Source organism: Ovis aries, chromosome 6 (genome assembly GCF_016772045.2).
Source record: "Ovis aries strain OAR_USU_Benz2616 breed Rambouillet chromosome 6, ARS-UI_Ramb_v3.0, whole genome shotgun sequence".
Taxonomy (NCBI): domain Eukaryota; kingdom Metazoa; phylum Chordata; class Mammalia; order Artiodactyla; family Bovidae; genus Ovis; species Ovis aries.
In genome coordinates this window covers 91,668,108-91,695,127 of record NC_056059.1, presented here as the reverse complement: position 1 = coordinate 91,695,127, position 27,020 = coordinate 91,668,108, and the positions used below count along the sequence as shown (strand labels likewise).

The 27,020-nt window shown below is 39.8% G+C and overlaps 1 protein-coding gene across 10 annotated transcripts in view; it reads right to left on the bottom strand.

Moving 5' to 3' along the window:
• The window catches only part of ART3 (ADP-ribosyltransferase 3 (inactive)), a 151,390-nt gene that overhangs the window by 55,613 nt on the left and 68,757 nt on the right, over positions 1-27,020 (bottom strand). For 4 of the 10 annotated variants that reach the window (XM_060417252.1, XM_060417253.1, XM_060417260.1 and 1 more), the window contains exon 1: positions 26,765-26,864. The exons of 3 other annotated variants lie outside the window; for them this stretch is intronic. The gene's annotated coding sequence lies outside the window, so the exon portion shown is untranslated. Of the gene's footprint in view, positions 1-9,736; positions 10,117-26,764; positions 26,865-27,020 lie in introns of those variants that run through there. 3 more of the 10 variants (XM_060417255.1, XM_060417259.1, XM_060417262.1) reach the window with 1 other exon arrangement.

The following is a 27,020-nucleotide window of genomic DNA, read 5'->3' as shown; positions in this document are numbered from 1 at the left end:
GTTATGGGACCAGATGCCATGATCTTAGTTTTCTGAATGTTGAGATTTAAGCCAGCTTTTTCACTCTCCTCTTTCACTTTCATCAAGAGGTTCTTCAGTTCTTCTTTCCTTTCTGCCATAAGTGTGGTGTTATCTGCATATCTGAGATTATTGATATTTCTCCTGGCAAACTTGATTCCAGCTTGTGCTTCATCCAGTCCAGCAAGTCTCATGATGTACTCTGCATATAAATTAAACAAGCAGGGTGACAATATACAGCCTTGATGTACTCCTTTCCCAATTTGGAACCAGTCTGTTGTTCCATGTCTGGTTCTAACTGTTGTTTCTTCACCTGCATACAGATTTCTCAGGAGGCAGGTAAAGTCATCTGGTATTCCCATCTCTCTAAGAATTTTCCACAGTTTGTTGTGATCCACACAGTCAAAGGCTTTGGCATAGTCAATAAAGCAAAAGTAGATGTTTTTCTGAAATTCTCTTGCTTTTTTGATGATCCAACACATGTTGGCAATTTGATCTCTGGTTCCTCCGCCTTTTCTAAATCCAGCTTGAACGTCTGGAAGTTCACGGTTCATGCACTGTTTGTTGAAACCTCACTTGGAAAATTTTGAGCATTTTTTGCTAGCATGTGAGATGAGTGAGATTATGTGGTAGTTTGAGCATTCTTTGGCATTTCCTTTCTTTGGGACTGGAATGAAAACGGACCTTTTCCAGTCCTGTGGCCACTGCTGAGTTTTCCAAATTTGCTGGCATACTGAGTGCACCACTTTCACAGCATCATCTTTTAGGATTTGAAAAAGCTCAACTGGAATTCCATTACCTCCACTAGCTTTGTTGGTAGTAATGTTTCCCTAAGGCCCACTTGACTTTGCATTCCAGGATGTCTGGCTCTATACTTCATTTACTATTTATCAATACCTGTTACACAGACAAACTCAGTCACAAGTTCACATACAACACTATGTTTCAGACCATAGAGTTCAATGTCATGCTCTAATAATAGTAAAATTAACTTTATTTTCTTCACTATTATGATAGGAGCACTTCCAAGTTGGAAACACTAAGCTATATGGTGACCATTTTCCTACAAGCTAGGAGGAGGCTAAAGCCAAGTGAAATCATGACTGTCGTTAGTTAGCCTGTTATCAGTTCAGTCACTCAGTCATGTCTGTCTCTTTGCCACCCCATGGACTGCAACACACCAGGCTTCCCTATCCATCAGCAACTCCTGAGCTTGCTCAAACTCATGTCCATTGAGTCAGTGATGTCATCCAACCATCTCATCCTCTGTCACCCCATTCTCCCACCTTCAATCTTTTCCAGCATCAGGGTCTTTTCCAATGAGTCAGTTCTCTGCATCAGGTGGCCAAAGTATTGGAGCTTCAGTTTCAGCATCAGTCCTTCCAATGAATATTCAGGACTGATTTCCTTTAGGATTGACAGGTTTGATCTCCTTGCTGACCAAGGGACTCTCAAGAGTCTTCTTCAACACCGCAGTTTAAAAGCATCAGTTCTTTGACGCTCAGCTTTCTTTACAGTCCAAGTCTCACATCCATACATGACTACTGGAAAAACCATAGCTTTGTAGGCAAAGTAATGTCTCTGCTTTTCAATATGCTGTCTAGTTTGATCATAGCTTTTCTTCCAAGGAGCAAGAGTCTTTTAACCTGTTATAGTCTTACAAATCTCTTTTGCAGTACTAGTTTTCACCCAAGGAACTTTTTTTATTACACTGAATTTTTTTTTTTACTATTAAGCAGTCATTTGATTAGTTAAATATAATAATTTGGTTGGTGTCAAAAAATCTAGACCAAGAATATGAAGTTATTAGCAATTCTCTATTACGCAGAATAAAGCTCCACAGTCCAACCCACAATCACTGTGGAAACGGAGCATCTGACACTACTGTGGCATAATTTTTAAAAAAAAATCTATTTAGAGAATCATTTTATTGAGCACCCCAAATGTTCTAGGCAGACGATCACTCAATCAAGTATGAATGAACACATGGTAACTCTTGAGGATTTACTTTCTCATATGCTAACCTCTGATCTGGACAGTAAACCAGCTCTGAGGAAAATAAAAAAGATGTATGACAATTCTCCCTTGCACTCCTTTTAGAAGATGTCCAACCCTTGAAAATCAAGATTCTGGGGCAATGAACTATAAATTGAATTTTTAAGAACAACGTTGACCCTAAGGTAGAAACACAAAAACTGAAATATGCTATTAGTAACACTGCAGATTCCCTTGAGCTCATGAAGCACTTCAAAAGAATAAGAAAAGGTGTGGTTCAGCTGATAAAGAGTCCACCTGCAGTGGAGACCTGGGCTCAATCCCTGGGTTGGGAAGATCCCCTGAAGAAGGGAAAGGCTACCCACTCCAGTATTCTGGTCTGGAGAATTCCATGGTGTTGAAAAGAGTTGGACACGACTGAGCAACTTTCACTTCACGTCGATAATCTAGGAAATGACACTCAAAAGAAACTCTAGAAAAAGGAGATGTAAGAACACAGCACACAAGAGTCAACTACAGCAGAATTCTTCTCCAGAGAAGGGTCCATTCCTGCGTGACTGACTGATTACACTGGCAATCCAGAGATTATTGCGAGGTTCCTTGTATCCATATGATTCAGCCAAAGTAATCATTCATTTATTCATCCACTAAAATACTTTCTCAAAAAAAAACCTGAGGTGTCACCATGTTCCAGACTACAGAGTTCAATGTCAAGGTTCTAATATTTGTAAGGTAACTTAATCTTCTTCACCATGGTGAGAGAAACATTCCTAAGTGGGAAGCACTGAGTTACCTGATGATGATTCGCCTAGGAGCTGGATGGAAACTAAGGCCAAGTGAACGTGACATCTCTATACCTCCCTCTGCCTCTGACTGGGTAACCTGAACCTTAAGGTGAACGCAAGTTTACCCAAACAAGTGACTCATATTCACTGTGTACTATGTGTTAAGTCAGGTGATGGATATTAACATTTTTAAAGAGTCCTTGGCCTCAAGACACTGTCTGGTGATGGTAACAGATGTTAGATGAAGAAATTTGGGGACACAATTATCACTAGGAAGAAAAAGAGAAGTCTGATAGAAAGAGTTTTTCTTACAAATATATAATATGGTTTCCCTCCAAAGGATATCCTTATAACTATCCTTTCTTCTGACACATGGATTTCTAAGTGTTTATTACTAAAGGCCTTATAGAGTTAAATTTTATCCAAGTTAAAAAGAAAATTATCCAAGTAATACTTACATATAACTTAAACATCAAATATTTCAGAGGGTGTGTAATGATAAACAACAGCCTGTGCCTCATTTGTTCCCAGAAATAAACACTTCCATATCCAGTTCTTCTGTTTATACTATTAGCATTTGCCTATACCACTTCCATGGGCTTCCCTGATAGCTCAGTTGGTAAAGAATCTGCCTGCAGTGCAGGAGACCCCAGTTCAATTCCTGCATCAGGAAGATCTGCTGGAGAAGGGATAGGCTACCCACTCTAGTATTCTTGGGCTTCTCTCGTGGCTCAGCTGGTAAAGAAACCGCCTGCAATGTGGGAGAGCTGGGGTCAATCCCTGGGTTGGGAAGCTCCCCTGGAGAAGGGAAAGGCTACCCACTCCAGTATTCTGGCCTGGAGGATTCCATGGACTGTGTAGTCCAAGGGAGTGCAAAGAGTCGGACACGACTGAGTGACTTTCACATACCACTTCTATACTACTAGTTTATTAGCTCCAAAGTACAGTACATACAGACTTTTAACCTGTGAACTTTCGAAGATGTGAACATGCATTTGCATGACTAGTCACATAAATTAGCTCATGTGTCTGGCACACACTGTCAAGTGCATGCATCCTCTACAAACGGGTGGGACTTTGTGACTTTACAGGACTCTGTGGGGTTTCCTAAGTGGGGCAGTGCTAAAGAATCTGCCTGCCAATGCAGAAGACGCAGGTTCAATCCCTGGGTCAGGAAGAGCCCCTGGTGTAGGAAATGGCAACCCACTCCAGAATTCTTGCCTGGAAAATTCCATGGACAGAGGAGCCTAGAGGGCTACAGTCCATGGGTTCGCCAAGAATCAGACATGACTGAATGACTAAGCATGCATGCACAGTATTGCACAGAGTGCAGTATTTTTATTTCAAGCCCAGAATGTCCAGAAGCAAATGTAAAAGCAGCAGTGATACAGCTGGTATGGCTAAATACACACACACACACACACACACACACACACACACACAGACCAAGAGATAACAATGGAAACAAAAGTGAAAATAATTGAGAGAGTGAAAAGATGGTAGATGTCATCTACATGAATTATCCAACCATCCGTATGAGTCTAAAGAACAGGACAAGATCATGAACATATGAAGTCAGCTGTGCTGATGATGTCAACAATAATATCAAAGCATACAAAAATGATGGAGGAAACGGAGAAACTTTTCAGTGTGTGGATGCAGGATCAGCATCAGCATTGAGTCCTGCTCAGCTTAATGCTGATTCAAGAGAAAGCTAAAAGCCTTTTTGAAGACTTGAAGAAACATGGTAAGGAATCAGAAGGTGCATCTTTTAATGCTAGCCATGGCCCAGGTGGCACTAGTGGTAAAAAATAAAATAAAAATAAAAAAGCCCACTTGCCAATGCAGGAGATAAAAGAGAATGTGGGCTCAATCCCTGGGTTGGGAAGATCTCTTGGAGGAGTGCATGGCAACTGACTCCAATATTCTTGCCTGGAGAATCCCATGGACAAAAGAAACTGGCAGGCTATAGTCTATAGGGTCGCAAAGAGTCAAGACACGACTGAAGGGATTTAGCATGCGTGCAAGGCTGGTTTTATCAGTTCAAGGCTAGAGCCAACCTTCGCAGTGTGGAAGCGATAAGTGACAGGAACAACCCTGTGACAATTCTGAGAGGGCTATGACATCTACAAACCCATAGAAAACAATGACTTTGCTTGGCATGAGGTTATGGCCATCACTGCAGTGGGGTTTGGAAGAATCTGCTCACAGTCTGTTCCCAATTTTCGTGGATTTGAGAAGACAATGAGGAGTCCGAAGAGGTCTTTATCAATTTAGTGATCCTCAGCTGGAGCTAGATCTGCCAAAGGACAGCTTCACTGAATGCCCTGCTGTGCAACACAAGGAGTTTGCTAATAAAGACCTGATGGGATTGGGAGGCCCAGAGAAAGGACGAAGAGAGACAAGAGGAAGAAGAAGTAAGTAACTGAGAAACTGAAAAAACGCATGACACAGGAAATAGCCAGGGGATGTTCTTTATCTGAGGAGGCATGGGACCTGAACACAGAACAGTACAGGAAGGCTGCAGGAGCTATTCAGAATGCAATCCACTGTGATCATGTCATCTATGATGAGGAAAAAGAGCTACTCCCCAAACATCACTGGATTGTTTATTCAAGAGGGTAGTAGTGTTAGTTGCTCAGTCGTGTCCGATTCTTTGTGACCCCATGGACTGTAGCCTGCCAGTCTCCTGTGTCCATGGGATTCTCCAGGCAAGAACAGTGGAGTGGACTGCCATTCCCTTCTCCAGAGGATCTTCCCAACCCAGGGATCGAACCCTGGTCTCCTGCACTGCAGGCAAATTCTTTACCATTTAAGCTACAGAGAAGACCATTCAAGAGGGTAGAGAGAATTGAATCCAGCAGGGAACCACAACCTGTGCATCAGTGTCAGGTATGAGTGAAACTGCAGCATCAGACTTTATTTCCATCACCAGTCACATTCACAACTAGGCGCTGTTTTCATTTTGGCTCAGGCTCTTCATTCTTTCTGGAGCTATTTCTCTACTCTTCTCCAATAGCATATTGGGCACTTATCAACCTGGGAAGCTCATCTTTCAGTGTCATATCTTTTTGCCTTTTCATACTGTTCATGGGGTTCTGAAGACAAGAATACTGAAGTGGTTTGCCATTGCCTTCTCCAGTGGACCACATTTTGCCAAAACTCGCCCCTATGACCCATCCACCTTGGGTCATACATTTCTTGAGCCTACACAGCATGGCTCATAGTTTCATTGAGTAAGATAAGGCTATGATCCAAGATCTTAATCACGATGCTGTGATCACTCACCTAGAGACAGACATCCTGGAGTGTGAAGTCAACTGGGCCTTAGGAAGCATTACTACGAACAAAGCTAGTGGAGGTGATGGAATTTCAGTTGAGCTATTTCAAATCCTAGAAGATGATGCTGTGAAAGTGCTGCTGCCGGGGGCCAGCGTGAGGAATTCCGCTCATGGCAAAGGTCATGAGGAAGGAGGCTTGGCATACGCAAAGGCGTGATCAAGCCTCAGGAAACCCCCTGTTCCCGAGCATCTAACACCAAAACCAGAGTCTGTTTTATGCTCTCACCTACACCTCTGACTTTACAGGGGCTCTCCCCCATAACCGTTTCTCTCTGAGAAGGAGTAAACGTGCAGCTCCAAGGCAATAAAAATTCTTGGGCGTGACAAGAGTGTTTCAGCTTACGGACTCCTCTGAAGGTTATCTAGCCCACCTGTATAGGTTTGTCCAGCCACATGTGACTGTTTATAGCCTCCCAACCTGAGAGGCATGAGATGTTTTAGACTTACTAAAGGCAAATTATTTTGGGGAGTTAGAAATTATTAGTATAGTTGGTTAGGAATTATATTGGTGAAGGGTTTTTTCATTTGTTGTGTCAATAATTGCTGCTAATTCCCGGCTCTGGGTGGGACAAGGATGTCTCAGGTCAAACCTCTCTGCTGACAGACTAGCTTGTGTGACAGGATTATCCATACTCCTGCCACATGATTGTTTACTACCTCTTAACCATAAACAGCACAGAGTTTTGGAGTATTTTGAGAGTCTTAATTAGCATAGGACTTTTTCTTCTTGTTGAGTCAATGATTGCCACCAGGCCTCCATATCCTTAGGCACTTGGGAATATATTAATCAATGTATTTGGAGTATAGCAAAGGAAATATAGTTTTTGATGTTAGCAATACTAGACTTTTTGAGTTAATGGATTTTCTCTTTTGTAATAGATCACTGTACTTTGTTATAAATCAGTGTCCTTGCTATGTAAAAATGTAACTTTATCATATCTTAAGACTAAATAGATCTTAAGAGGAGCATTGGTGAAAGGATTTTCATTTGTTAGGTTGATGTTTGCTGCTAAATCTCCATGTCCCCTACCCTTATAATGAATATAACTAACATATAGGAGAAATAAGTATTAACCTTTAAGCATATAGGAAAAATAAGTATTAACCTTTAAGACTAATCATGTTAACCTTGGGTTAAATAAATTCCTTTCTTGATTGTAACTCACTACACCCTCACCCTATAGGAATGTAACTTTATTTGGAGGGTGGTGCCTGGTTTAAGAAAAAACACCCTTGGAAGAACTAAGTTTTTTGGTTATCAGAAAGAAAGGATCATAAAATGTCAGCAGGTCTCACTCATGGCCAGAAGATGATGTAATATTCCTAAGACCTTTTTTTTTATACATTTATGTGAAGCACCTGATTTTGACAAAGGTCAGGACTGCTGACCCCCACGTGACTCTGTATTCATCCCTATGTGTAACAAAAGGTATATAAGCAAACCCAAAAATAAAGAAATCGGATCAGTTTCCGGAAAGACTGATTCCCCCATGTCGCTTCTTTCTTGCTCCCGTTTTTCTGGCTGAATTCCCATCTGGAGCATGGATGCTATTCCACGTAATCCAAGTTATTCAGCCTCCTTTTCTCCACTAATCTTCCTACTACACTATCCATTTCTAATCTCTCTATATCTGTGATTAAATATGTATTTTTCCAAAGACGCCGACTCCGTCCCTACCATCGAATCACCCTGGATCCACCGGGGCTGGACCCCGGCACTGCACTCAATATTTCAGCAAATTTGGAAAACTCACCAGTGGCCACAGGAATAGAAAAGGTCACTTTTCATTCCAATCCCAAAGAACAGCAATGCCAAAGAATGTTCAAACTACCACACAATTGCCCTCGTCTCAAATGCTAGCAAAGTAATACTGAAAACTTTCCAAGTGAGGTTTCAACAGTACATGAACCGTGAACTTACAGTTGTTCAAGCTGAATTTAGAAAAGGCAGACACACCAGAGATCAAATTGCCAACATCCATTGGATCATCAAAAAAGCAAGAGAATTTCGGAAAAACATCTGCTTCATTGACTATGCTAAAGCCTTTGACTGTGTGGATCACAACCAACTATGGAAAATTCTTCAAGAGATGGGAATACCAGACCACTTTACCTGCCTCCTGAGAAATCTGTATGGAGCTCAAGAAACAACAGTTAGAACCAGACATGGAACAACAGACTGGTTCCAAATTGGGGAAGAAGTACGTTAAGGCTGTATATTGTCACCATGTTTATTTAACTTACATGCAGAGTACATCATGCAAAATGCCAGACTGGATGAAGCACAAGCTGGACTCAAGATTGCCGGGAGAAATATCAATAACCTCAGATATGCAGATGATACCACTCTTATGGCAGAAGGTGAAGAGGAACTGAAGAGCCTCTTAAAGAAAGTGAGAGGAGAGGGAAAAAGCTGGCTTAAAAGTCAACATTCAGAAAACTAAGATCATGGCATCTAGTCCCATCACTTCATGGCAAACAGATGGGGAATCACTGGAAACAGTGACAAATTTTATTTTGGGGGGCTCCAAAAATCACTGCAGATGGTGACTGCAGCCATGAAATTGAAAGACGCTTGCTCCTTGGAAGAAAAGCTATGACCAACCTAGACAGCATATTAAAAAGCAGAGACACTACTTGGCCGACAAAGGTCTGTATAGTCAAAGCTATGGTTTTTCCTGCTGGACCATAACGAAGGTTGAGTGCCAAAGAATTGGTGCTTCTGAACTGTGGTGTTGGAGAAGACTCTTGCGAGTCTTCTGGACAGCAAGGAGATCAAATATGTCAATTCTAAAGGAAATCAGTCCTGAATATTCATTGGAAGGACTGATATTCATTGGAAGTTCCAATTCTTTGGCCACCTGATGTGAAGAACTGACTCACTGGAAAAGACCAAGATGCTGGGAAAGACTGAAGGCAGGAGAAGAAGGGGACGACAGAGGATGAGATGGTTGGATGAGCACCACCTTGAAGGACATGAGTTTAAGCAAGCTCTGGGAGTTGGTGATGGACAGGGAAACCTGGTGTGCTTCAGTCCATGGAATCACAACGAGACACAACTTAGCAACTGAAGTGAAGCGAAATTTTAAAATTTTTGAGAAGCTGAAGCAGTAGCTATATATTCCATCTGCATTTTTCTCCATACAATACAAAACTGATTAAAGATTTAGAAAGAAAAAAAGCTTTTAAATTGGATGGGGAAAAAAGCTGTTTTCATTCACTTATCAGCTGTACAATGTGCAAAATGGCATGAGGCCTTGTGGATTCAGGACACAAACAAAGGTAAATAAGATCTGATTTACTGATTGGAAAATTCTGCGTTAGTTATACATTCCTAAATAATAACGGGTAAAAGGAATAATAATTTTTACTTTCAGTCCTGTACCTTTCTTTTTTAAATGCACAGAAGAATACTATTTTAGAAGGTGAAAATTTTATGTAACACAAAGAACACAGAAAAATTCTGTCCCTAGGCATGGCTAATGTTGTAATCAAGAGTTTAGTTAATAACTTTTTTTTCTCAAAGCTGGAAACTCCCATAAAGCAACTACTGTTAGAACATCATTTAAACTTAAAAGAAAACTGAAGATAACTTACCACTTTTTAATTTAAGCTTCCTCTCTTCTGAAAGAGAAAATATTTTTTTTTCTTAAAAAAAAAAAAAAGGGGGAATCAAAACTAAAAGGGGTATTCCCTTAGGAAGTCAAGAGAGTTAATGATTACATGAATAGGTCTGGTAGCCTTCTTCTATGTGACTCATCATCCTTTTTAAGGGCTCCAGGGGAGAATCCATTCCTTTTCTCACTCAGATTGTTGGCAGATTTCCATTCCTTGCTGATGTAGGACTGAAATCCCTGTTTCCATGGTTGTCAGTTGAGAGCTATTTCCAGTTTCTAGAGGATGTCACACTCCTTGGTTGGTAGCCCCCTTTCTCCATCTTCAAAGCCAACAACAGGAGATGAAGTCCCTCACACACTGGAGTCCTCACTTCCTCATCTTTTGTTGTATCTTTCTGACTGTTCTGTCTTCCTCTTTTATTCTTAAGCACCCATATTGGTCCCATTTAATGAATGCCTGTATATATTTTAAGGTCCATAACCTTAATTCCAATTGCAACTTTCCTTTTGCGAAGTAATGTAAAATATTCACAGCTTCAAAAGCTTACAGCATGGACATTCGTGGAGTGCATGGGGTATTATTCTGCTTACCATATTAGCCAAATGGTGTGGCAGACTTGAATGCAAGGGAGAGTGCCCTGGAAAACAGTGGTTTTTAGATGGAGCTGGAGACAAGGTTCAAGACGGAAATTTAGTAGGAAACTAAGCAGAAGTTTCAAAAAAAGAGATTTTTTAGAGCTAACATATGATTCAGCAATCCCACTTCTGAGCAAATATCAGGAAAAAATAAAAACTCTAACTCAAAAAGATACACACATCCCAATGTTGATAACATCACTATTTACAATAACCAACACATGAAAGCAACGTAAGTGTTCATCAACAAATGGATTTAAAAAAAAAAAAAGGATAAAGATGTGCAATGGAGTATTACTCAGTTATACAAAGAAATGAAATCGTGTCATCTGCAGCAACATGGATGACCTAGACAAAGCCATACTAAATCAGTCAAAGACAAATATATATCACTTACATGTGGAATCTAAAAAGTAGTACAAATGAATCTATAAAACAGAAACAGACTCACAGACATAGAATACAAACTTATGGTTAACAAAAGGAAAAGTAAGGAGGAGGAGGGACAAATTAGGAATATGGGATTAAGACATATACATTACTATATATAAAATATATAAGCAATAAGGATTTACTGTGTAACACAGGGAGCAATATTCATGATTTGTAACAACTTATAATGGAAAATAATCTGAAAATACATATACATAACTGAATCACTCTTCTCTATACCTGAAACTAACAAAATATTGTAATGCAACTAAGTTGCTGTTGATTAGTCTCTAAATCATGTTGGACTCTTTTAGGACTCCATGAACAGTCACAGGCCAGGCTCCTCTGTCTATGGGATTACCCAGGCAAGAATACCGGAGTGGGTTGCCATTTCCTTCTCCAGGAGATCTTCCTGACTCAGGGATCAAACCTGCATCTCCTGCATTGGCAGGAGGATTCTTTACAACTGAGCCATACTTCAATTAAAAAAAAAAAAAAAAGAGAGAGATTTTTATGAAAGAGAAAACAGTTGACCTTCAAGGACCACAAAGAAGTCAAGCTACGTAAGACATAAAAGGAGTCTTTTGAACTTGGTTATATAAGAATAACCAATACCTTATGACAGCTCCACAAGAGAAAGAACTTGACATCAGCAGGTTAAATAGAAAATGGGAAAAAGGATGGGACCCTCACTAAAAGGATGAAATGACGATGATGGTGATGGTGGTGGTGGTTAGCCCACTAGTGCTGCCGTAACAGACAGTACACACTGGGTGGCCTAAACGACAGAAATTAATTTTCACACAGTCCTGGAGGCTGGAAGTTCAAGATCAAGGTGTCAACAGGTTTTGTTTCTTTTGAGGCCTCTCTCCTTGGCTTGCAGATGGCCATTTTTTTCTCTGCATCCTCACGGGGCCTTTTTCTTTGTGCACTTGCCGCTGGTGTCTCTTTCTTTTTTTGCAAGGACAGTGTTTCCATTGGATTAGGGCCTCTACTCTTATAACCTCATTTAACCTCAATTAAAGGCCTGATCTCCAAATATAGTCACAACGGGGTTTAGGGCTTCAAGCTATTTATATAAATTATGAGGGGACGCAACTCAGCTTATAACTGTGAAGATGACAATGATGACAACAATGACTGCTGCTGACATTTATGAAGTGCTAACCGTATGCCAGGTATAGTATTAAACACTTCACATGTATTGTCATTTGATTCTCAAAGAAACCCTATAAAGGGCCATTATTTCTTTCATTTTATCATGTGAAAAGCTGAAGCAAAATCATACAAGGGGCAGAGCTTAAACTTGAACCTTAGTCTTTCAGCTTAAACCCATGTTTTCAAACATGATGCTATGTCTACTTTTTATATAACTGTAATGGAAAGGAAACAAATAAGACAGCATCCAGGTGAGAATATGAAGAAGGTTTTTGTTTTTTCCTTTGCTTTTGTCTTGTTTTTACTAGCCCAAAGCTAAGAATAGCTTGAAAAACAAGGTTATATACTAAATAGGAAAAAGTCCAGAGAAAAAGGGAGCACTTGAAGACAGAATCTACTGTTCCACTTTTAGCTTCTGCCCTGATCCTGATAAAAACTGAAAAATAAAACTTCTATTGCACAGCTAGTTAAATCATTCTCCCTACAAGTAATTCTTAACTACCTATCATGTGACAGGTACTGTACAAGAATCTCATAATAGTGAGCAAAATCTAGAAATTGTCCTTGTCCTTATAATACTTACAGTCTAGAGGAGAAGGTAGTACTAATCAGAAAAGATTATATAATAATAAACTGAGATAAGTGCTATGAGTGAAAAGAATATACTTCTAAGGGAACACATAATAAAAGAACCTGTTATAGATGATAGAGGGTGGACTACTAAAGGCTACTCTAAAAAGAGAGTTAATACTGGGCTCAAAGCAGAAGGATGAGTAATATGTGCAATGGGGAAGGGGACGGGTAATATTCTGGGCACAGGGAAGAGCGAGGCAAAGGCCCTGAGAGATGTGTGGGAGGACTATAGCATACTTGAGGAACTGAAAGGAGGTTAGCAGGGCTGGTGTTGAACTAACAATGGGCAGAATAGCGGAAGATGAAGCTGGGAAGGCAGGCAGGGATATAACAACGTATTTGGTCTTAATCTTAAAGGCTGCTGGAATATTTTAAGAGTATCACAGAGACTCAAGATTAGATCTGCCTTTAAAAAGTCCCTCTGGCTCCATGTACAAACCAGATTAGGAGGAACAGAGAACGGATGCAGGTTGATCAATTAAAAGACTACTGCAGACTCCCATGTTTCTAGCTTGCACAACTGGTTGGTAACTGATGACTGATGGTGCCATACACTCAGATTAGGTACACTGTAGAAGAAAAGATTTTAGGAGTTTGGTTCTGGATATATTTAGTTTGAGGTGCCTCTTAATTACTCAAATACAGGTGGCTGAATAGGCAGTTTATATACAGGTCAAAACTAAGAGGTCTAGATTAGAAACATAATTTGGGAACAACTGATGTATATATGCATAATTACTGAAGCATGACCATTGACTATAATGCCTAAGATATAGCTAGTGATACAGAAGACACAGGATAGAAAGTGATAAAAGATTGCCTAGGCCTTAATCTTGAAGATATATGCAACATTTAATTAACAAGGAGAAGATGATGAGCCTGCAAAGTAGGAATAGCAAGAGAGACAGGAGGAAAATCCTGAGTACAAGATCACAGAAACCAAAGGAAGACAGTATCAAGGAGGAGGGGTTCAAAAGTATGAAATGCTGCTGATAGACACCAATTCACAAACTACCAGAGTGGAAAGGGAACTTAGAAATCATTCAGTGCCCCACTATCTTCCAAATTATCGAATTAAGATTCAGGTAATATGGTAGTTAACCAGTAGAATCTAGATTAAACTCATAATTCCTAATGCATAGGCCAATACTCTTCATGCACTTATTTGCATGATGACCATTACTTGACTCAGCTTTCCTTTTTTAATTAAATCACCTCTACTACTTTCATTGTTTACCAAACCTCTGGCTACTTCTGAAGCTTCTCTAAGTCCATAAATCATAATCCATCCTAAAAGAAGCCTTCACTAAACATTAAATTAGAACGCTGATTAATCTGGCTCTGCAGCCAGGAAATAAGTCGACCCCCCCCCCGCTTACTCCTCCCCCATTCACTCACTCCCGCCACAACTACTAAAGCTGTCACACCAGTGTCTCAGCACAGCATCTTACACTCTGCATTCAAAGCAAAGACTGATTAACTGGGAAACTACTGGAAGAGAGAACTGGAACCTAACGCTTTATCAAGTTGGCATACTCAGTCACCCTCTCTTGTCCAGGTAAAATGAAAGCTTCAGCCCCAGAGAAATAAAAGGAAGGGGGAAAAAAAGGAAGGAAAGGGTGCAAAACAATAATAATACTGTTTAGCATATTTGCAAGTTGCTAAGAAAGCTGCTAAATGAGTAGGCCAAACAACTAACAGGGAGGGAGCACAGCTCCACCCATCAGCAGAAAATTGGATTAAAGACTTACTGAGCATGGCCCTGCCCACCAGAGCAAGACCCAGTTTTTCCCAGCCAGTCCCTCCCATCAGGAAGCTTGCACAAGCTTCTTAACCTCATTTATCAGAGGGCAGACAGAAGAAGCAAGAACTACAGTCCCATGGCCTCTAGAACAAAAACCACAATGACAGAAAACTAACCAAAATGATACCATGGATCCCAGCTTTATGTAACTCAATGAAACTATGAGCCATACTGTACACGGACACGCAAGACTGACAGGTCATGCTGGAGAGTGCTGTCAAAATGTAGCCTGCTGGAGAAGGAAATGGCAAACCACTTCAGTATTCTTTCCTTGAGAACCCCATGAACAGTATGAATAGGCAAAAAGATATGACACTGGAAGATGAGCCCCCCAGGACGATAGGAGTCCAATATGCTATTTGGGAAGAGCAGAGAAACAGCTCCAGAAAAATGAAGAGGTTGAGCCAAAACAGAAACGACAGCTAGTTGTGGATATGTCTGGTAGTGAAAGTAAAGTCCAATACTGACAATACTGTATAGGAACCTGGAATGTTAGGTCCATGAATCAAGGTAAACTGGATGAAGTCAAGCAGGAGATGGTAAGAATGAACATCTATATTTGAGGAATCAGTGAAAAGGTGAATTTAATTCAGGAGACCATTATATCTACTACTGTGGGCAAGAATCCATTAGAATCTAAGAAATGGAATAGTCCTCACAGTCAACAAGAGTCCAAAATGCAGTACTTCGGTGCAATCTCAAAAACAACAGTATGATCTCAGTTTATTTCCAAGGCAAACCAGTAAACATCACAGTAGTCCAAGTCTATGCCCCAACCACCAGTGCTGAAGCAGCTGAAGCAGAACGGTTCTATGAAGACTTCCAACACCTTCTAGAACTAACACCAAAAAAAAAAAAGATGTCCTTTTCATGATAGGGGATTAGAATGCAAAAGTAGGAAGTCAACAGATACCTGGAGCAACAGGAAAGTTAGGACTTGGAGTACAAAATGAAGCAGGTCAAAGGCTAACAGAGTTTTGCCAAAAGAACACACTGGTCATGGCAAACACTCTTTCCAACAACACATGAGACAACTCTACACATGGACAACACCAGATGGTCAATACCGAAATCAGACTGATTATATTCTTTGCCTCCAAAGATGGAAAAGCTCTACAGAGTCAGCAAAAACAAGACCAGAAGCTGACTATGGCTCAGATCATGAACTCCTGGTTGCAAATTCAGACTTAAATTGAAGAAAGTAGGGAAAACCACTAGACCATTCAGTTATGACCCTAAATCAAATCCCTTATGATTATACAGTGGAAGTGACAAATATATTCAAGAGACTAGATCTGATAGACAGTGCCTGGAAAAACTATGGACAGAGGATTGTGACATTGTACAGGAGGTGGTAACCAAAACCATACCCCCCAAAAAGAAATGAAACAAGGCAAAATGGTTGTCTGAGGAGGCCTTACAAATAGCTGAGAAAATAAGAGAAGGTAAAGACAAAAGAGAAAAGGAAAGATATAACCATTTGAATGCAGAGTTCCAAAGAATAACATGGACATATAAAAAAGCCTTCCTCAGTGATCAATGCTAAGAAATAGAGGAAAACAATAGAATGGGAAAGACTAGAGATCTCTTCAAGAAAACCAGAAATACCAAGGGAATATTTCATGCACAATAAAGGACAGAAATGATATGGACCTAACAGAAGCAGAAGATATTAAGAAGAGGTGGTAAGAATACACAGAAGAACTGTACAAAAAGATCTTCATGACCCAGATAATCATGATGGTGTGATCACTCAGTGACAGATATCCTGGAATGTAAAGTCAAGTGGGCCTTAGGAAGCATCACTATGAACAAAGCTACTGGAGGTGACGGAATTCCAGTGGAGCTATTTCAAATCCTAAAAGATGATACTATCAAAGTGCTGCACTCAATAGGCCAGCAAATTTGGAAAACTCAGCAGTGGCCAAAAGTTTCATTCCAATCCTAAAGAAGGGCAATGCCAAAGAATGTTCAAACTACTGTACAATTTCACATGCTAGCAATATAATTGCTCAAAATCTTCAAGCTAGGATTCAACAGTATGTGAATCAAGAACTTCCAGATGCACAAGCTAGATTTAGAAAAGGCAGAGGAACCAGAGATCAAATTGCTGACATCTGCTGGATCACAGAAAAAGTAAGCGAATTCCAGAGAAACATCTACTTCGGCTTCATTGACTACACTAAAGCCTTTGACTGTGTAGATCACAACAAACTGAAAAATTCTTAACAAGATGGGAATAACAGGCCACACTACCTACTCCTGAGTAACTTTTACATAGGTCAAGATGCAACAGTCAGAACCAGACACAGAACAATGGACTGGTTCAAAACTGAGAAAGGAATACATCAAGGCTGTATATTGTCACCCTGCTTATTTAACAGGGTGTATGTATGCATATGTATGATGTATACATACATGATGTATATGCAGAGTACATCATGCAAAATGCCAGGCTGGATGACTCACAAGCTGGAATCAAGATTGCTGGGAGAAACATCAACAACCTCAGATATACAGATGATACCACTCTAACGGCAGAAAGTGAAAAGGAACTAAAGAGCCCTTCATGAGGGCGAAAAGAGGAGATGAAAAAGCTAACCTGAAACTCAACATTAAAAAACAAAGATCATGACACCCAATCTCATCACTTCATGGCAAATAGATGTGGGAAAAATGGAAAGTGACACACTTTGTTTTTTGAGCTCCAAAATCACTGTAGACAGTGACTACAGCCATGAAATTAAAAGATGCTTGCTTCTTGGAAGGAAAGCTATAACAAACCAAGACAATGTATTAAAAAGCAAAGACATCACTTTGCCGACAAAGGACCATATAGTCAAAGCTATGGTTTTTCCAGTAGTCATGTATTGGTGCCAGACCTGAACCATAAAGCAGCCTGAAAGCTGAAGAACTGATGCTTTCAAACTGTGGTGCTGGAGAAGACTCTTACAGTCCCTTAGACAGCAAGGAGATCAAACTAGTCAATCCTAAAGGAAATCAACCCTGAATATTTATTGGAAGGACTGAAGTGGAAGCTCCAATATTTTGGCCACCTGATACAAAGAACTGACTCATTGGTAAAGACCCTGATGCTGGAAAAGATTGAGGGCACATGGAGAAGGGGACGACAGAGGATGAGATGGTTGGATGGCATCACTGACTCAAAGGACATGAGTTTGAGTAAACTCCGGGAGATAGTGAAGGATGAGGAAGCCTGGCATGCTGCAGTCCATGGGGTCGCAAAGAGTCAGACACAACTTAGGAATGAACAAGACTCAGGGAATGAACAAGAGTGTATCTTAAAATTTTTCATTGCAAGGAAAAAAAACTATATATTATGGCGATATTTACTAGATTTATTTTGGTGATCATTTTGCAGTGTATACAAATACCAAATCATTATGTCTTATACTTCAAATCTTGACTTATTCTCACACAGACACTTCATGCAAGCCAAATAAATAGGATACAAAAGATAAATCAGACAAGGTTATTTTCCCAGATAAAACCTCTCAAAAAACAATCACCACCATCATTTTAACATCTATAGGAAAGTAGGTTCTGATTTCCTAACCAATGTGCCATCAGCAATCCTTTTGCTAATTTTATAAATGTTAGTGATATACACTTAACTCATATTTAGCTATCGGTTTATTCTGTGTCCCTCATCCCTCTCTGTCAGACATGCACAAACATAGTAGTTCTCCACTTCATATTTATATAGTTTACTTGTCTATTCTCTTAAGTATATCCCTTTGCCCTTAACGCTACTGAACCTCACACTAATCTATTTCTCTAAATTGCCACAGTCACTGAGTATTTTAGTTATCCACATAATCTGGAATGTCCTGAATATGTAATGAGCGTACTGAGTGGCAAGTAGAAGACATTTCTTTTTCCCTAAAAGGGGAAAAGAGTCAATTGCGAACAACTGAGAATATAAGCAAAAAGCGACTTAATTCTAAGTTTTTAGAGAAACAAGAAAGGTACAACTCACAATCTTTAAATTTAAAATCAAGAAATGTCTTTTTTCAAGAAGTAACTTTTTAAAAACAAAAAAATTCAATTCCATATTACAATTAATTAAAAAGGATGAGGAAGATGGAGAGATGAACAAATTCTGAAATAAAAGCAAGAGAAAGAGAAGGGAAGATAGTTCAAAAATTAAAAGAACTTTGGACTTTCCAAAGCAAATATTTGCTATGAAGTTCTTTCCTTGCACCATGAGCACAAAGCTAACAGGGAAAAGTCACTATTGCTGCTGTTTACAAATTTTAATTCAAAACAAAGGGGGAAAGTTACTTCTGCAGCAACGATTATGTGCCTGCTGCATTTGAATGTGTATATTAACAGGCAGAAAATTCCTACTCTCTTTTTTCACCTTTTAAATAGTTTCTCTTGGCCCAGGGTGAAAGACAGAAATGAATTTCTTTAAACATACACATCAGCAATGATTAATTCTTAGAACTATGAAAGTCAGTGAAACCATAAGTATTAACATATATATATTTTGCCAACTTTCAATTTCACTCAAAGATAAAATCTTTTCTTCAAAGCAGTATGTTCCCTGGGGAAATCTCCACCTCTAGCAGTTACAGGAAGCTCTAGTTCAGTCTCTACCTTATCTGGTAACCAGACTCAAGTAATTAATTCATCAAAGGTCCTATCTACAGTACTCCACATGTCATAATCTTTCTTTTTTAAGAATACAAACAAAATTTACAATACCATATGTAAAATAGATAGCCAATAGGAATTTGTTTTATGACTCAGGAAACTCAAACAGGGGCTTTGTGACAATCTAGAAGGGTGGGATGGGAGGGAGATGGGAGGGAGGTTCGGGAGGGAGGGGACATGGGTGTACCTATGGCTGATTCTTGTTGATGTATGACAGAAAACCACAACATTCTGTAATGCAATTATCCTTCAACTAAAAAAACAGAATACAAACCGCCACTGTTATTACAAGTTGGGGTTTTAAAAATATAAATAATCTCAACTCTAAGATGAAAAGGCATTTATACTAACTAAAGCATTCCTGAGAGCCACAGCAGAAGCTCTTGGCTAAATTCTAAATGAAATTTGGTTCTACTTAATCTTATGGTACAGAATGCACCTTGTTCTTATGAGCAATTAGCATCCTGTTCATAAAGGTGTCCTGTCCAATATCTCAGAAGGGATTCCCTAAGTTTCCAACACAGCTGTTATCCATAATTGTCAGCATACCACAAGAAGCTTCTGAAGAGAGAAAAGAACACTGCCACAGAACAGCTTTGAATATTATGAATAAAAATCAAAATGGGCTGTTATCACTGTTTAAGAAGAAACTTTTCTGAAGGTTTCAAACAAACACACAAACAAACAAAAACCCTTAGTAGTGGAGACTGCCTCAGGGGAAGACACTGTGGGTTTTTTTGCATGTCTGAATTATTTTTAAACCACGTGTGTATATATACACATGCATATATATCACAATGAAAGCCAGTATAACACAATGGATTTCTGGAGCCAGAATACCTCAGTTCAAATACCATCTCATCCACCTTCTAGCTATGTGATCACTTACTAACCATGTGACACTGGATGTGCTTCTTACTTCTCTGTATCCAGTTTCATCACCTGTCAAATGGTGATAATAATAGTTCCCCTCACTGGGTTGAGAAGAATCATTGAGCTAATAGATAGAGTCTGGTGCACAGTAGGCACCATGTAAATATTAGATATCACTATTTATAACTTTTGGAGTTAATTTTAGACTTATAGAAAGTTGCAAAAATATTCTTAGGATAAGGGTAAGGAAAGGTATCCTTATCTCATCACTTCCCTTCCCCTAATGCTAACATCTTATATTCATTTCAGTTCAGTTGAGTCGCTCAGTCTTGTCCGACTCTTTGCGACCACATAAATCGCAGCATGCCAGGCATCCCTGTCCATCACCAACCCCCAGAGTTCACTCAGACTCATGTCCATTGAGTCAGTGATGCCATCAGGCATCTCAACATCCTATATTACCATACCACAATTTTCAAGAACAGGAAATAAACACTGGTATAATTTTGTTAACAAAATGACAGATTTTAAATTCTACCAATTCTTCCACTAACATTCTTTTTCTAAGATCCCGTCCAGGACCCATACTAAGTCACTTATCTGTGCTTAGTTTCCAAATGTGAGAGCTTCTCTTGGCAGACACAAACTGAACCCATGATCAAAGTAAATATCACTAGTCATGAAACATATCAACAATATAAGCTCCTTGATATCATACACTAAAAAGGACATAAAAGCATTTGGTTGTTTTCTTGCCAAAAATGCATAACTTCATTCCAGTTATGAGAAAATAGAAGATAAGCCAAAATTGAGAAGCATTCTATAAAATAACTGATAAGTATACTTCACAAGTATCACTATTATTTAACTTTTTAAAAATTAAAAGTAAATTATCTTTTAATTTAGTAAATAAATTTCACTTCAGTTCAGTTCAGTCGCTCAGTCGTGTCCGATTCTGCGACCCCATGAATCACAGCACGCCAGGCCTCCCTGTCCATCACCAACTCCCGGAGTTCACTCAAACTCACGTCCATCGAGTCAGGGATGCCATCCAGCCATCTCATCCTCTGTTGTCCCTTTCTCCACCTGCCCCCAATTCCTCCCAGCATCAGAGTCTTTTCCAATGAGTCAACTATTCGCATGAGGTGGCCAAAGTACTGGAGTTTCAGCTTTAGCATCATTCCTTCCAAAGAAAACCCAGGGCTGATCTCCTTCAGAATGGACTCATTGGATCTCCTTGCAGTCCAAGGGACTCTCAAGAGTCTTCTCCAACACCACAGTTCAAAAGCATCAATTCTTTGGAGCTCAGCCTTCTTCACAGTCCAACTCTCACATCCATACATGACCACTGGAAAAACCATAGCCTTGACTAGACAGACCTTAGTCGGCAAAGTAATGTCTCTGCTTTTGAATATATTATCTAGGTTGGTCATAACTTTTCTTCCAAGGAGTAAGCATCTTTTAATTTCATGGCTGCAATCACTATCTGCAGTGATTTTGGAGCCCAAAAAAATAAAGTCTGACACTGTTTCCACCGTTTCCCTCTCTACTTCCCATAAAGTGATACCAAGATCTTCATTTTCTGAATGTTGAGCTTTAAGCCAACTTTTTCACTCTCCTCTTTTACCTTCATCAAGAGGCTTTTTAGTTCCTCTTCACTTTCTGCCATAAGGGTGGTGTTATCTGCATATCTGAGGTTATTGACATTTCTCCCGGCAAGCTTGATTCCAGCTTGTATTTCTTCCAGTCCAGCATTTCTCATGATGTACTCTGCACAGAAGTTAAATAAGCAGGGTGACAATATACAGCCTTGATGTACTCCTTTTCCTATTTGGAACCTGTCTGTTGTGTCATGTCCAGTTCTAACTGTTGCTTCCCGACCTGCATACAGATTTCTCAAGAGGCAGGACAGGTAGTCCGGTATTCCCATCTCTTTCAGAATTTTCCACAGTTTATTGTGATCCACACAGTCAAAGGCTTTGGCATAGTCAATAAAGCAGAAATAGATGTTTTTCTGGAACTCTCTTGCTTTTCAATGATCCAGCGGATGTTGGCAATTTGATCTCTGGTTCCTCTGCCTTTTCTAAAACCAGCTTGAACATCAGGAAGTTCATGGTTCATGTATTGCTGAAGCCTGGCTTGGAGAATTTTGAGCATTACTTTACTAGCATGTAAGATGAGTGCAATTGTATGGTAGTTTGAGCATTCTTTGGCATTGCCTTTCTTTGGGATTGGAATAAAAACGGACCTTTTCCAGTCCTGTGGCCACTGCTGAGTTTTCCAAATTTGCTGGCATATGGAGTGCAGCACTTTCACAGCATCACCTTTCAGGATTTGAAATAGCTCCACTGGAATTCCATCACCTCCACTAGCTTTGTTCGTAGCAATGCTTTCTAAGGCCCACTTGACTTTGCGTTCCAGGATGTCTGGCTCTAGATGAGTGATCACACCATCCTGATTATCCAGGTCATGAAGATCTTTTTTGTACAGTTCCTCTGTGTATTCTTGCCACCTCTTCTTAATATCTTCTGCTTCTGTTAGATCCATACCATTTCTGTCCTTTATCGAGCCCATCTTTGCATGAAATGTTCCCTTGGTATCTAGTCTTTCTCTAGTCTTTCCCATTCTGTTCTTTTCCTCTATTTCTTTGCATTGATCGCTGAAGAAGGCTTTCTTATCTCTCCTTGCTATTCTTTGGAACTCTGCATTCAGATGCTTATATCTTTCCTTTTCTCCTTTGCTTCTCTTCTTTTCGCAGCTATTTGTAAGGCCTCCCCAGGCAGCCATTTTGCTTTTTTGCATTTTTCCATGGACATGGTCTTGATCCCTGTCTCCTCTACAATGTCATGAACCTCTGTCCATAGTTCATCAGGCACTCTATCTATTAGATCTTGGCCCTTAAATCTATTTCTCACCTCCACTGTATAATCATAAGGGATTTTATTTAGGTCATACCTGAATGGTCTAGTGGTTTTCCCTACTTTCTTCAATTTAAGTCTCATATTGGTAATAAGGAGTTCATGATCTGAGCCACAGTCAGCTCCTGGTCTTGTTTTTGTTGACTGTATAGAGCTTCTCCATCTTTGGCTGCAGAGAATATAATCAGTCTGATTTCGGTGTTGACCATCTGGTGATGTCCATGTGTAGAGTCTTCTCTTGTGTTGTTGGAAGAGGGTGTTTGCTATGACCAGCGCATTTTCTTGGCAAAACTTTATTAGTCTTTGCCCTGCTTCATTCCGCATTCCAAGGCCAAATTTGCCTGTTACTTCGGGTGTTTCTTGACTTCCTACTTTAGCATTCCAGTCCCCTATAATGAAAAGGACATTTTTTTTGGGTGTTAGTTCTAAAAGGTCTTGTAGGTCTTCATAGAACCATTCAACTTCAGCTGCTTCAGTTTTACTGGTTGGGGCATAGACTTGAATTACTGTGATATTGAATGGTTTGCCTTGGAGACGCACAGAGATCATTCTGTTGTTTTTGAGATTGCATCCAAGTACTGCGTTTCAGACTCTTTTGTTGACCATGATGGCTACTCCATTTCTTCTGAGGGATTCCTGCCCGCAGTGGTAGATATAATGGTCATCTGAGTTAAATTCACCCATTCCAGTCCATTTTAGTTCACTGATTCCTAGAATGTTGACGTTCACTCTTGCCATCTCATTTGACCACTTCCAATTTGCCTTGATTCATGGACCTGACATTCCAGGTTCCTATGCAATACTGCTTTTTACAGCATCGGACCTTGTTTCTATCACCAGTCACCTCCACAGCTGGGTATTGCTTTTGCTTTGGCTCCATCCCTTCATTCTTTCTGGAGTTATTTCTCCACTGATCTCCAGTTGCGTGTTGGGCACCTACTGACCTGTGGAGCTCCTCTTTCAGTATCCTATCATTTTGCCTTTTCTTACTGTTCATGGGGTTCTCAAGGCAAGAATACTGAAGTGATTTGCCATTTCCTTCTCCAGTGGACCACATTCTGTCAGACCTCTCCACCATGACCTGCCCATCTTGGGTTGTCCCATGGGCATGGCTTAGTTTCATTGAGTTAGACAAGGCTTAGTCTTAGTGTGATTAGATAGATTAGTTTTCTGTGAGTATGATTTCAGTGTGTCTGTATACATAAACTCAAAATGGATTAAAGAGCTAAATGTAAGACCAGATATAAAACTCCTAGAGGAAAACATAGGCAAAACACTGACATAAATCACAGCACGATCCTCTGTGATCCACCTCCTAGAGTAATGGAAATAAAAGCAAAAATAAACAAATGGGACCTAATTAAACTTGAAAGCTTTTGCATAACAAAGGAAACTATAAGCAAGGTGAAAAGACAGGCTTCAGAATGGGAGAAAATAATAGGAAATGAAGCAACTGACAAAGAATTAGTCTCAAAAATATACAAACAGCTCATGCAGCTCAATACCAGAAAAATAAATGACCCAATCAAAAATGCGCCAAAGAACTAAACAGACATTTCTCCAAAGAAGACATACAGAGGGCTAACAAACATGAAAAAAATCTCAACATCACTCATTATCAGACAAATGCAAATCAAAACCAAAATGAGGTACCATCTCGTTACTGTCAGAATGGCTGCTATCGAAAAGTCCATAAACAGTAAATGCTGGAGAGGGTGTGGAGAAAAGGGAACCCTCTGCTGGTAGGAATGCAAATTAGTACAGCCACCATGGAGAATAGTCTGGAGATTCCTTAAAAAACTGAAAATAGAACTGCCACACTACCCAGCAATCCCACTGCTGGGCCTACGCACTGAGGAAACCAGAACTGAAAGAGACACGTGTACCCCAGTGTTCATCACAACACTGTTTACAATAGCTAGGACATGGAAGCAACCTAGATGTCCATCGGCAGACAAATGGATAAGAAAGTTGTAGTATTTATACACAATGGAATATTACACAGCTATTAATAAGAACACATTTGAATCAGTTCTAATGAGGTGGATGAAACTGGAGCCTATTATACAGAGTGAAGTAAGTCAAAAAGAAAAACACCAATACAGTATATTAACTCATATATATGGAATTTAGAAAGATGGTAACAACAACGCTATATGCGAGACGGCAAAAGAGACACAGATATAAAGAACAGACTTTTGGACTCCGTGGGAGAAGGTGAGGGTGGGATGATTTGAGAGAACTGCACTGAAACATGTATATTGCCATATGTGAAACAGATCACCAGTCCAAGTGTGATGCATGAAACAGGGCACTCAAAGCTGGTGCACTGGGACAACCCAGAGGGATGGGATGGGGAGGGAGGTGGGAAGGAGGTTTGGGATAGGGGACACATGTACACCCGTGGCTGATTCATGTCAATGTATGGCAAAAGCCACCACAATATTGTAAAGCAATTAGTCTCCAATTAAAAATAATCAATTAATTTTAAAAAAGAATACAGGCTTCTTCCCTTTTTCTCTTTCCTTGGAATAAGCCAAGTTTTCTAATGGTTATTACTACTAGTCATGATGGGAAAATAAGAGTGAAAACATTACTAACAAAGGTTAAGTTTTAAGAAGTCACAATAATCATTCTCCTGGTATTCACTGAAATATAAATTTAATGGGGTTCTAGACTTTCTGATGGAGAAGGCAATGTCACCCCACTCCAGCACTCTTGCCTGGAAAATCCCATGGACGGAAGAGCATGGTGGGCCGCAGTCCATGGGGTCGCTAAGAGTCGGGCATGACTGAGCGACTTCACTTTCACTTTTCACTTTCATGCATTGGAGAAGGAAATGGCAACGCACTCCAGTGTTCTTGCCTGGAGAATCCCAGGGACAGGGGAGCCTCATGGGCTGCCATCTATGGGGTCGCACAGAGTCGGACACGACTGAAGCGACTTAGCAACAGCAGGCTTTCTCAAGGTTTTCTGATTTCTCTCACCAGAAACCTCAGATTCTATTTATATCCTGAATTGTTCCATACTTAGTCCTCTACTCCAATACTCTTGAACTTTTTATTTTCTAGGGAGGTCTGGATCTGGAGTTACACTGTCAAACCTCTGAGGTTGCCTTTCACTTCCCCGTGTCATCACAGAAGAAAGAATCCGAGTAGGCTTTTTCACTGCTGCTGTCCTCTGAATCTAGTACTTATTAAATGTGTTAAATGACTCGGGAAGAGTTACATAATTTGTGGGATGTAACTCTTTTAAACTACTTTTGAAAAGAAGATACTGGTGCTCTTACAGAATTACTGCAAGGACTAGGGAGACACTAGGTGCAATACCTGGCACATGGCAGGCACCCAACAAATGATGATATTTACCATGGTCCCCATCACCACCCTGCTGCCTCCAGCTGGCACAGATGCAAGGTTGAGAGGGAGGAAACCAGAGCTGAGGAGTGAGCTGTTTCCCTCACCACACCTCTTACTGCTCACCAACCTACACAGTAAAAGACTACAGAAGCAAGAATCATGGAAAGTAAGCTAGATTACTTTTGTTGGCTTTTTATTAAAAAGGGAAATAGCATTCAGCATAATCTATAAAATAAAAACAATACACAGCCTATTAAATATTTTTAAGTGTTGTTCTTGTTCTGACTCCAAGACATCCATTTATTCTAAGTATCAAGATAATGTAAGAAATAAAATATCTGCACTAAAAAGGTCCTTCCAGTTCTTTTTTCACATTCCTCAATATATTTCCTATTTAAAACATTACATTTAAAGTTTAAATTGGCAAGCCATGTGTACTGAAATACTTCTTACAAATCACCATTTTAGATATCCTATTTCTAAACAACACAAACAAATCCAGTGCAACTTCATACCTTACATACATAGCTCCTCTAACATTCTCGTGCAGGACTCATCTCTCCAGGCAAGACCTTTTCATGCACACTCTTTTCAACTAGCTCTGAAATAATATCTGCCAGATCTGTTCTTTCCTCTCCTTCAGCTTTTCTGACTAGCAGAAAACCTCAACTAATGATAATAAGGGAGGCCACTGCACAATTTTTCTTCCTCTTATTGAATCCAGCTTCTTTCAGTTAGTTGTTTGTAAAGTTGCTCATCGCTAATCTCTCA